The sequence below is a fragment of the Notechis scutatus genome, chromosome 1, assembly GCF_049901735.1.
Source record: "Notechis scutatus isolate UNSWTSFEM ecotype Mainland chromosome 1, rNotScu1.2, whole genome shotgun sequence".
NCBI classification, from domain to species: Eukaryota; Metazoa; Chordata; class Lepidosauria; order Squamata; family Elapidae; genus Notechis; species Notechis scutatus.
The window spans coordinates 23,125,617-23,138,574 of NC_142009.1; the positions used below are offsets into that span (position 1 = coordinate 23,125,617).

The following is a 12,958-nucleotide window of genomic DNA, read 5'->3' on the forward strand; positions in this document are numbered from 1 at the left end:
ACAGAGAAGAGTAACCAGGATGATTAGGGGACTGGAGGCTAAAACATACAACGAACAGTTGCAGGAACTGGGCTTGGCTAGTCTAGTAAAGAGAAGGATCAGGGGAGACATGATAGCAGTCTTCTAATATTTGAGGGGCTGCCACAGGGAGGAAGGGGTCAAGCTGTTTTCTAAAGCACCTATAGGCCAGACAAGGAATAATGGATGGAAACTGAACAAGGAGAGATTTAATCTGGAAATAAGGAGAAACTTTCTGATAGTGAGAACAATCAACCAATGGAACAGCTTGCCCTCGGAAGTTGTGGGAGCGTCATCACTTGAGACTTTCAAGAAGAGATTGGACTGCCATTTGTCAAAAATGGTGTAGGGTCTCTCGCTTGGGCGGGGGGTTGGACTAGATGACCTACAAGGGCCCTTCCAACTCTGATTATCTGTTATCTGTAAGGAAAGTCATAAAATGGGCAAAATTCACTTAACAAATGTCTTGCTTTGCAACAGAAATTTTGGGCTCAATTGAGGTTGTAAGTCAAGGACTACCTGTACATGTCCTTTGGTATGTATGTGATATTGCTTTGTTGGATGAAACTGAATTATCTACAGCTTATGCTAACTAATTATACAATGCAATGAGGGAAAAATGGATCTGAAAAGTACTGTATCAGATCAAAATTGCTGCATTTACCACAGGTAATGTAGGGGGGTGTGATTGCAAGTAAATGACAACAAACTACAGCAAGTGGATGAATTTGTGTATCTCCTCAAAATGTTTATTAAATGTGGGAAATAGATAGGGAAAAGTGTATATGTACCCAAATGATGGGCAGCACAAATCTTTTGTGGGAATTGAATATTTGTCAAAAGAAGCAAAATGTATCTTATATATACTTTCTTATATGGGTTCACTAGGTGGGTTCTCTAGGACAGAAGTCCCCAACTCCTAGTTGTGAACCGGCACCAGTCCACAGCATGCCAAAAGTTGGGCCAGGCAGACAGCATATGAAATCACACATCTTCCAGTCGACAGAAAAATGTCTGTCCACGGAATCAGTTCCCTAGTGCCCAAAAGGTTGGGAAGTGCTGCTCTAGGAGGAAAAAAAAAGTAAATTGTAATGGAAATGGGCTACTCAAGAAGTATGTTGTGCAAAACAAGAAGAGACAGAAGCAAAAATGAACGAGTGATGAATGAATGTGAACTGAATACAAGAATATGTAAAAGCATGCTTCACAAATTTGCGTATCTGAGGTGATTTGATTTGATTTGAATTTGATGCTGAGCTGGTTTCATCAGAGAGAGAGAATGAATTAGTCTACAACTGCAAAACAAATATATGAAAAACGGGAAAGGAAAAACCAATTGAAGTTAACTGGTATTGTGAAATTGGCAAAAAGAGAGAGGCAATAAGTTTAAAGAACAAGAAGCAGTGTACAGAGCAGTAGATGGATATGGGAGAAACAAAAAGGATTTTGCAAAGATAGAAAGGCATGGAGGACTGTAGTGGGGGGTATGGGTATACATTGGACTATTTGTATTTATTTTTATTTTCTCAGTTGTTTAATTTCTTTGGCCTGCTATGTCTAACTCCTTTTCTGTTCTATGCATAATTTTTTTAACTGTGGAAAGGTACAGCTGAAAGGGGTATGAACAAATGTTTATTCCCTGTGCTTTGCCACCTTATTAGATTGAAATGTGTCCCCAGATCACATTTGATCACTCTCCTTACACATAATTGTAAATAAGGCCTAGACTAGAGGATACATTTTGCCTTTGATGCAGTTTACAAGTCTCTGAGCAGTCCAGTTATAACAGAAAATTAATAACTGGTTCCAAACCAACAGCTGTATCATTGCTCCCAAAAACAAATTAAAAATCTAGTCTTTTTATCTTCCATTTAGAAGCAGCCTTCTCCGGTTACACATAGGTTACAATCCAATGTTCCGGGATGATGTGCAGGAAACCATAAATTCAGTCAGATTTTCCCTCTGAAGAGTAGAGTTGGGGCTCTAGCCTCCCAAGGGAAAACTCAGTAACCAAATTTTGGGCGGCCTCCATGGGAGGCTCAGTAACTCCATCATCAGGAAGGCCAAAACGGAGGGTGTGGCAAAAGCTGAGTTAGGAGCATTCCAGGAAAGGATGTGGTTTTGTTTGTTTGCCCCCTAAGCCAGCAAAGATGTATATATCTGTTATTTTTATTTTATTTATTTATGCATATGTATAAACATGTTCCTCAATCCCAAACAAGGTTTTAAACAGTTCCCAAATATTGCAAAAAAGGAAATAAAAACAAAATCCAAATAACCATTAATAAAAATATAAATCTTCCTATTTCACAACATGCCAAGAAAAAAAAAACAGTAGTATCTATTCTTTTTGAACTTTGGTATTGGAAAAGACTGCTAAGAATACAGGTAAGAAAACAAATCAATAGATCATTGAACAAATCAATCCAGAGTTCTCATTCAGGACATAAATGGCCAGGCTATTATTCTATTTCAGACATATTATGCAAAGACCTCTCTGGGAAAACATCTGATGCTAGAAAAAGTGGAAAGAATGAGAAGAGGATAGACCCTGTTAGTGGTGTAACCATTAGGAGACCTAAAAGAATAAGACAGATCTAGATCATCATGGAGAAAAATCTATCTATGTGGTCACTAGGAGTCAAAAATAACTTAATGGCACATAATCAATCAAACTATCAGTAACTATTGTTGATGACCCAAGCTCTGTAAAGGACCTTGGAATACTCACCTCTAATGATCTAAGTACTAGAGCCCACTGCAACTACATAGCCAAAAAGGCATTAAGAGTTGTTAACCTAATCCTACGTAGCTTTTTCTCTGGTAATATCACACTACTAACCAGAGCATACAAAACATTTGCTAGACCAATACTCGAATACAGTTCATCAGTCTGGAACCCACATTACGTATCTGATATTAGCACAATTGAGAAAGTCCAGAAATATTTCACAAGAAGAGTTCTCCACTCCTCTACTCGTTGTAGAATACCTTATGCCACCAGACTTGAAATTCTAGAACTAGAAAACCTTGAATTACGCCGTCTTTGGTCTGATTTAAGCATGGTATATAAAATCATACATTGCAATGTCCTACCTGTCAATGAATACTTCAGCTTCAACCATAACAACACAAGAGCACACAATAGATACAAACTCAAAGTTAACCGCACCAAACTTGATTGCAGGAAATACGACTTCAGCAATAGAGTGGTCAATGTCTGGAATACTCTACCCGACTCTGTAGTTTCTTCCCCAAACCCCAAAAACTTTAACCTTAGACTGTCTACTATTGACCTCACCCCTTTCCTAAGAGGTCTGTAGGGGGCGTGCATAAGCGCACCAACGTGCCTACCGTCCCTGTCCTATTGTTTCTCTTATTCTTCTTTTATTTTTCTTATATGTACCCATTTCATGTATTCACAACTATGTATACACTTATACTTATTATCTTGTAAACAATTGGCAAATCAAATAAAATAAATAAATAAATAAATAAACTACAAGGAGGGGACCTAGCTGTCAAGTGCCAGGAGAATCAGGACAGACAGTTCAAATGGGTATAAAGATTTATTGTAAGCCTGAGTTCTTTACAAGAATCTGAAATTAGCGGGAGATAAAAGTAGAAGGAAATCAAGGTGAGCTGGACTTAGATCTCTTGTGGGCATGAAAGGATACATGACTGATGATATATATGACCCCCTCCTGGTCTCATGAACTCAGCCTGGTCACCTCCTACACCAGCATGCTATCAATCCCTAAAGTATTTCCTCCACAGCTGAACACATCCTTGAAGTCACCAGGGCTATAATTTAATTCAAAGAAGTATTCATCACCTGGCTGTCAAAATTAATGTCCTCTTAATGTTTGCAAAGGAGAAGGGGGAATGCTATCAGAGGGACCATCAGACTCACATCCTCATTTCCATCCTGCAGCTGAAAAAAGGAGAACCCCGAATTCCAATATCAGGACCTTTCAAAGTGAAACACAGATCCGCACTTTTAGAAGATGAAGGACTAAAGCATTAAGGGCACAACACAGAGATGAACTGTCTCGTTTCTTGGATCACCCCACTAGCATGTTTTCATTCCTCATTCTGAAATTACACTTAATGGAATACAGACCAATAATTTCTAGGATACAATAAACAGTTATCAGAAATGTGTGAATCAAGAAACAAAATAAAACAAACAAGACACCACACATAAATGGGTCTGATCATTTAGAGAATATTCACCTGGGGAAGATAAGGATACTAGATTACTATCTTATAGATGGCTGTTGTAAAAAGCCCTGGAAAAAATCACAAAGATGGAGATATTTATCCTTAGCTGTGAATTAAATGTTATCTAGTCAACAACTGTCCCAAGATAACAGTGGAATGATGTAGACTTTTGCAATAATCCGAGACAGTATTTTAACATTTTAGTAGCTTTCAGTTGTATGGACTTCAATTCTCCATGCTGGCTGGAGAATTCTAGGAATTGAAGTCCACACATCTAAAAGCTGGCACTGGAGACACACTGAACAGGAAGAACACTGAAAGGTGTAGGGGGCTATTGGATCTATCTTAATCTCACTCAAGAATATACTTTGCACTTGAAAGCTGCTGATAGATATTTAATTGGCAACTATAGCTTTTTAAAGAGAGCATCCCTGCTCAGAAGCAGCATGTTAAGGACTGGAGGCTATGGTCCCCATTCTGCATGCCAGCCAACAGAAGCATCTGGCTGGGGGAAGAAGGCGGAACCTCCTCGCTGACGGACCGTAGATCATGACTCTCTGCAGCTATGGTCCATGCTCTTCCGTTGGAGAGGCCCAATCATTACGATTAGGGGCTGAAGCTGTCTTGGAGGGGCGGCGGAGTAAGGGGAAGCCGCAAGCCAGGGTGAGGGGAGCCGCATCTCCCCTCCTGGGTTTGGTCTTTTCCCCCCCAAAGACGACTGCAGCAGTGGTTCAAAATGGCCACCCCGAAGAGGAGGACTCAGCTGGATTAAGCTTTGTGCAGGAGGGAAGAAAGAGGTGGATAACATCTGAACTGGGACAACTGGGCAATACAACTAAACAAAAGTACCCCAGGATTAAGGTAACATGGAATTTTTAAGAAAAGAAAAGTGAGCGGCGAAATTACAAAGAGACAGGAAAAAAAAATAAGAAAATATTTTTGACAGCTAAGCGGGGCTTCAAACCGGGAAAGGAAGAAGCCGGAACTAAAGATTTAACTAAATTGGACTAAAATATTTTGGCAATAAACAGGCATAAAATAAAGCTGACTTAAGATTGTCAAAAAATAATAATAATAAAGTTTACAAATTGGAGACTGGACTGTGCTGGAATATTGAGGTTCGAAAAACCCTAAACAAAAAAATAGGGGAAAAAGGTGAAGACTTTGTACAATGGAGTGCCACCTTTTGACAAAAACTTGAGCTCAAACAAAAGGGAAAGCATCCTGTTTCTGAATGAACTTGTGTGGATATAACACTAAAGAAATATTGAAACAAAGTAAGAATCTTAGAAAGTGAAAGCAGAACCAGAATAAAGAACAAAAGCAAGGAAAGACTGACTGTGGGATAAGAAGAAAGAAGGAAAGTAAAAGTGTTTTTTTTTTTGTGGACTTTAATGATCATAAAATACAAGAGTCGGGTTGATATCTCTTCGGGAATTAAAAGTGGAACTTAAAAATATGAGAGAATTACTACAGGAAAGAGGCGAATCACTTTGCTCTGTGTTAGAAAAAATGGAAATGGCGATTGAAGAGCAAGAAGAAAGAGCTTCAGAGGAGGAAGAGTTGACTCAAGGAGAAGACATTTTAAATAGACAATTAACACAAAGAACACTACAAAGAAGTGGGGAAAGGAAGGTTAAAAAGTTGAGATTTAAGAAGGCAATCAAAAGGGGGAACACCTGTGAAGTCGGGAAAGGCAGAAAGACCCAGCAGAAAAGGGGAAAGGAAGATATTAAGAAAGAGAGGGATATAAACTGGAATGAGAAAAGATATGGGGAAAAGAGGGGGAGGAGAAGCAGTAAGAAACAGGTGCATGAAATACGGAAATAGTAAAACATTGAAAAGAAATTGTTTTTTCAGAGATAATGGTTGATGAATTAAAAAGGGGATTCTGCAGGGTGACAAGGGGTAATAAGAATATTTCTGCAATTAAAAATATTTAGAAAATAGGGTAATATAGATACTAATAACTTTTATTAAAAATTAAATGGGGAAAATATGCTGCGGAATCCAAATGAAAAGATGTAATGATTATTATTGTAACTTCTTAAAAATAATGGTTTATTGGGAATCAAGATGAGGGAATAAAGGTATATTTTAAACATTGAGGTGTCACACTCAAAGCAGTAAAAGGGGGGAAACCTATACTTTTTTTTTTCTTTAGTGTTAAAATTTGTATTAATCTAGAATTTATAAAAAGAATGTGTAATGGAAAGGAAATGTGACAGACTAAAGAACCAACTAAATTAATAAGTTAATATAGACTATTAAAAGCAAGGAGAGACATTGGTAACCTTTTTATTATAATCATTATCATTATTATTAGGCAAACACATATTGTTTATCTTTATTTTTAAAATAAATATTAAAGGATTATATTTGAAATAATTGAAATGAAACAAAAAGATGTTTCGATTGAGATTAATGAAAGAGGCTAGAATTAATGTGTTTGTTTCTCTCCTTACTGAAAATTTGGAATGGAAAAGGTAATAATAGAATTAAGTATGCATATATGAATGTATAATTGCTGTCATATTTGTATGTAAAGATGATGACCCGGAAATATGTTGTCCACTAAAAAGAGATTTTTGTTTTTAATGTGAAAAACTGAATAAAATTTGTTTAAAAAAAAAAAGGGAAGCATCTGGCTGGCTACTCCTGAAAACAGAGCAGCCCAATATCCTGATTAGCTGCAGGAGTCAAGAAATATCCATTCAGGCACAATCCAAATTCAATACCATTTGTTGAAAAAAATACAGCCTGGGAGAAGGTGATTTTTAAGCCAGCTTGAAAGATTATTTATGGCTTCTATTTATTAGGGGTGGGAGGGAAGAGTGCAGGTAAAATGTTTTTGAGTTGTTGGCCCCTTTTGAGATGTCAGTGGGCACCGGTTGTACCTTATCACACACTCCTTTCCCAAAGTAGAAACAGACTTGATATCAAAACAGATAATCAAATTAAATTTCCCTGGCACAGAATGCTCTAAACTTCCTGTACTATAACAGAGTACAAGCCATCCTGGTCACAGGAGCCATTCAAGCCCCAGGGAACAAAATTGCCCCACAGAGCTAAGCCGGCAGTTTGACATTAAACTTGAAGAGTCATTTGTACAGAAACAGCAGATGGAGAAGGGAAAGCAGGCTTGAACTTGCCACTCTAACAAAGCAGAGGCAGCAGAAAGCCTTCCTCAGTCATCTTGGGGAATGGATGCCTCGGATCAGTGAACCTCAGCAACTGTACTTTTAACTCTTTCTGCAAAGAATTTCTGAGTGATTTGACAGCAAATATCAACGCTGCTACTTTGCTCAATCAGACTAAGGAATCCCAAGCAAATATTGTGCTTTTAAAAGCAGCCAGTTGGGAGTGCTCCAGGAGGCCCAGAAAACAGCATTAAGATTTTGTTTTCTGTCCTCAGAACCTGGTATTTCAATATAATGTCTCAGAACATAGAGGTTTCTTTGTACTTTTGATCCATGGAAGGGAATGAGTCTAATAGCCACCCTTACAAGATAGGAATAGGGGTTTATTTATCCACACCATCCATTTTCTTTTTTTAAAAAACAAACTTTATTGATTATACAACTAAAATGTCAAACAAACACATACACAACACACAGAAAAAAAGGAAAAAAATGATTAGAAACTAGCAATTCTATTATCGACAGCCTATGGTTCCTTGTCTGTTATCAATATTTTGATATATGTACAATACATCTTATTGCAAATATATAATTACTACCTCTTTTACATTTTACGTTGTTACTAATATATTTTCTATTTTTGTTCTATCCAGTCATACCAGCATTCCCAGCTTCTATAATATTCTGATGTTTCTTTTTCCTTAAGTGCTAAGGTTAACTTATCCATCTCTGCACAGGCTGTTATCTTCTGAATGACCATTTCCTCTGTTGGAATATCTGCTTGTTTCCAACACTGTGCAAAGGTTATACTGGCTGCAGTAAGAATGTGCAGTATTATATATTTGACTTTTTTAGAAATTTGTCTATTAAATATCCCCAATAAGAATAATTCTGGTTTTAATTCAATTTGCTCCGCCGTTATTTCCTCTAACCATTTTTTTATTCTATGCCAATATCTTTGGGTTTCAGTACAGGACCACCACATGTGAGAGAATGTTCCGTGTTTCTTTTTACATTTCCAGCAATTCGGATTCATGTTAAGAGACATTTTCGCTATTCTCGAGGTACACCATCCATTTTCTAAAAGACAGCTGTAGATCAGGGGCAGGGGGCATGGGCTCAATCTAGAAAAGGTGGGAAAGATCATAGACAAGCAACCTTTCTCAGCTGAGGGGCACTGTTCACTTTACAGATCAATCTTAGCAGTCCCTGGCCTTTCCCCAGAAGGACAGGCTAACATGGTTCATCCCAACTCATTATGTTTTTGGTTTGGGTGTGATAGTGTTAGCTTGGGAATGGGCATGGTTCAAGAACCACAAATGAAGGCCAAGGGCAAACATGAAACCAGAGATTATCCCACTTCAGTTTGGGTCACTCTATGTTTTTTGGTGTCCCCATTGTTGCCAGCCAATAGTTTCCAGGATGCTCTTAAAAAGATATGAAGATGATGTTTGTATTTTTCTCTTTTGATTTCCATGCCTTTAATTTGTATTTATTTTTATTTTCTCAGTTGTTTAATTTCTTTGTTCTGTTATGTCTAACTCCTTTTCTGTTCTATGCAATTTTTCTAACTGTGGAAAGGTACAGTTGAAAGGGGTATGAACAAATATTTATTTGTTGTGCTTTGCCATCTTACTAGATTGAAATGTGTCCCCAAATCGCATTTGATCACTCTCCTTACACATAATTGGAAATAAAGCCTAGACTAGGGGATACATTTTGCCTTTGATGCAGTTTAGAAGTCTCTGAGCAGCCCAGTTATAACAGAAGATTAATAACTGGTTCCAAACCAACCAAATATCTTACCTGATATTTCTAGTTATGACATAATCTTGCCTATATCTGGGGAGAGCCAGAGATGAGAAACACTTAATGTAAGACAGATCCAGAGGGGCAAAAGAAAAGCAAGCTGTATTACAGGAAGTCCTCCATTTACATTTAACAATATTCAAAATTACTATGGCACTGAAAAAAATGGCTTATGACCAGTCCCTCTGTCATGCCTCCAGCATATAATATAGTTGCTTATTTTTATTGCTTTTGTTGTTCCTTAATGTGTGTTGAGCTCCATCTGGTAGCCAAACACAATCTTTCATTGTTTGGAAATTAGTTTGATGAAGTTTGACCCTATAGAGCACCCATATTCCCATTATCTTTCATTCTGGAAAAAAAAGGTGCATCCTGAGAAGCGAGACTCCATTTTGTAATGTTCTGAGGTAACAGAAACCTCTAGAAGAATCCAGCTTAATTTTCCACATGTTCTTCTGAAAACAAAATCTATCACATACGTAGCATCACTGTTTCACCTTATCCTGTTCTTTAATAAAATATCAAGATTTACGTTTACGGTCTAGCTTATTAAAAAATAGCAGAGTTTAGGTGCATGTCGAGCTACCCACAGGGTAATAATGTGTAATGAGAACAGAACACCTTGCACCTACAACCATTGCAATGGCCCTCAGATCACAGGAACAAAATCTAGGCGTTTAGTAACTGGAACATATTTAAGACAACTGTAGCCATTTGCAACTTTCTCAGGGGGCTTCCAACAAGCAAAGTCAAGGGAAAGTTCCGGTCCCAACTATGTAAATCAAGAACTAACTGTATAATGCCTTTATTATAAATATTATAAATAAAAATAAATATTCTGTTTATGAGCCATGTGTGGAATTGGCAATCTTTTTCACAAAGTCCACAGGAGGGGGAAAAAAATTGGAAGTGTGCATTGAGCAAATTTTTTTAATAAACACTGTTTCAGGCCAACTTCCTTTTTCGTTTTCGCAGTAACCAGTACAATTATTAGGATCCACCTCAAAGAAGGGCATAAGGACATCAACCCTTCTTTGTACATTTACCTTAAGGTATTTAGTATTCCATAACTCCACTGTAGAGCAGCATAAAAATGCAATGTGTTCTAATACAATAATCCATTGGGCACGAACACAAATCCTTTTGCCTTCTTTGTTAAAAGCATATCCTGCTATCTTTATGGATATAAAGACAAACCTGAAAGTGGGCATACCTAACCCAAACTTTGAAAGCCACAAGTGCACCACAATAGATTGTTCGGGTTCAGTTAAAGGGGTTAGTGCATTTAAATGCTTGATTTTATGGTTATTCAGAGCAGAATCTATTTTACCATATACCAAGATACTCCAAAAGCAAACTGTTTATACAGAATTGCACAGTATATACAATGTCAAAATTCAGCCAAGGCTTATTCTGGCACAAAGTCTGGATACCTTTATCTGTAAATTTCAGGACACGCGCTGAAAACATTCCTTAAAATTTTACTTAAGCTTTAAGCAGCTAATCTAGGGTAGTGCTCATCAATAACAGTTATTTTATAAAACTCTTTTTCTGTAGAAAAATATTTTAAAATTCTGTAACAGACCCAGGTTTATTAACCTGATCTGGATTTTTCCTTCCAACATCCCATGACCAACTCTGTTCCACCACTAAATTTGGAGTTCAGAAATTCAGACATCCAAACCCAAACATTGAGACCACCAGGAAGCAAAGAACCAAGAAACTAATTTTGAAAATTAAGAAACAGTTTCCGCCTGTATTTCTCACCTTGGATTTACCGAAAAGAATTAACAATTTGGGGATGGAGGGGGGAGGCCTGGATGTAGGAAGGGGAGGGAGTAAACTCTCTTCTTTGAATCAGACCAAAATGCTTTCTATCTGGATTATTACTGACGACTTTGTGTCAATCAGTTAGTCTGAATATATTTCTAAAACTGTTGGACATTTTTTTCTTAACTGACAACTGCATTTAATATATTTGAGGAATTAAAAGATATAAGGTAGTTAAGAGCATATCATGTTTAGGCCCCACAAATGATTTTTTTTCAGCTTTTGATTCCTTTTTTCTATTTTGGATAACAACAGTTTCAACAGTCAAGTTTCTTTTTCAAATAAGCATGTTGATCTAAAATCCATATATATCACTTCATGCAATAATTTTTATACTAAATCCTGCCAATTCAAACCATCTACCACCCCCCACTCCCCAAAAGGAGGTTGATTTATATTGCATCAAATACCAGGAAATTTGACTTTTCATCTAAATTCTGTCAAGATATTTCTTTACAATTCAACTCCTCCCCTAGCCTTATGTAATGTGAACATATCAGTATTATAACTTTAAATGAATCACATCATTATCCACAAAGAAATATAAGTTCAAACCATTAGCAGGATTTTTAGCACCTTCTCCCCCCAAAAAACCCTCCCATAACTATTTGAAACAACAGAGAGTTCAATAATTATTATTATGATTATAAACCTGGCCTAACTCTGTATCACAAGTGTATAATTCCTTATAGAAGGAAAGGCTATACAGGTCACTTACAACAGTTTGTTTAGTGACCGTTCAAAGTTACACAGGCACTGAAAAAAATAACTTAAAAAAAAAACTTTTCACACTTACAACCTTGCAGCATCCCTGTGGTCACATGATCAAAATGAGGGCGCATGGTAACTGGTTCATATTTATGATGGCTGGAGTGCCCCAACATCATGTGATCAGCTTTTGTGACCTTCTGACAAGCAAAGTCAATGGGAAAATCAGATTCACTTAACAACTGTGCTATTACCTTAACTGTAGTTATCCACTTAACAACTGTGACAAGAAAGACAATAAAATGGGGCAAAATTCACTTAACAAAAATCTTGCTTAGCAACAGAAATGTTGGGCTCAATTGTGGTTGTAAGTCAAGGGCTACCTATACGCAGCCTTGAAACAAGGAGAAAAGATGGATCATGAATCTAATGAGTAAACCGGGCACTGAACTAAAAAGTTTAGTTTGGTCTCAGATGGTTTTCGCTATAATAAGTGTATTACAGCATTGAGCAGGTGGTTGGACTATGTAATTTCCAAGATCCCTCCTAAACATAAAATGATCACTAGGGCTATAACTAGACAGCTAAATGTTATTATTGTACTTTTAACCCTGAAAATGGGTTCATTCCTTAACTACCACACCCTTAAGCTAGTTCTTAAATTAATTCACTTTCTGGACTCATACAGGCAGACAAAACTAGCCAAAGCCTAGGAACAAACTAACCAGAGGTTCATGAAACCTGCTAAGCTATAAAAAAACAACAACCAAGGTTTACATAAACCAGGAATCACCCTTTTATTAAAAATGTATGTTTGATTTGTAATTGAGCATATTCTATGAACATAGTTGGTCTCTGTCAAAAATCTGCAGCAATTCACCATCCAGCAAGGCACATGTTTTTTTAAAAGATCCACACTGTACATCTTGATGTGAAATACATAAATACTTGATACATCTGTAGAATTGAATTTAATGGGTTTGCCTTCTGAAAAACCCATGAAATTACAGTATCAAAACAGAAAGAATAAAATTCTAAGCTGTTTAGCCCCTAGTTAGAGTTTAGTCTTTAACATACTTTGTCCTGTTGCAGATTTGCAAGTCCATATTATAGAAAATAACCAATAAAAATTAAGTACATACCAGATCTTGTTTTTCTGACTCAGCAATCTTCCAGAAAGATTTGAAGATAAATTTGAAGTACAAAGTCTGGAACTAATATATTAAGTA

General features: G+C 36.9%; 1 protein-coding gene across 4 annotated transcripts in view; it reads right to left on the bottom strand.

The window, feature by feature from the left end:
- The window catches only part of TPST1 (tyrosylprotein sulfotransferase 1), a 38,094-nt gene that overhangs the window by 24,058 nt on the left and 1,078 nt on the right, over nucleotides 1-12,958 (bottom strand). The window lies entirely within an intron of this gene.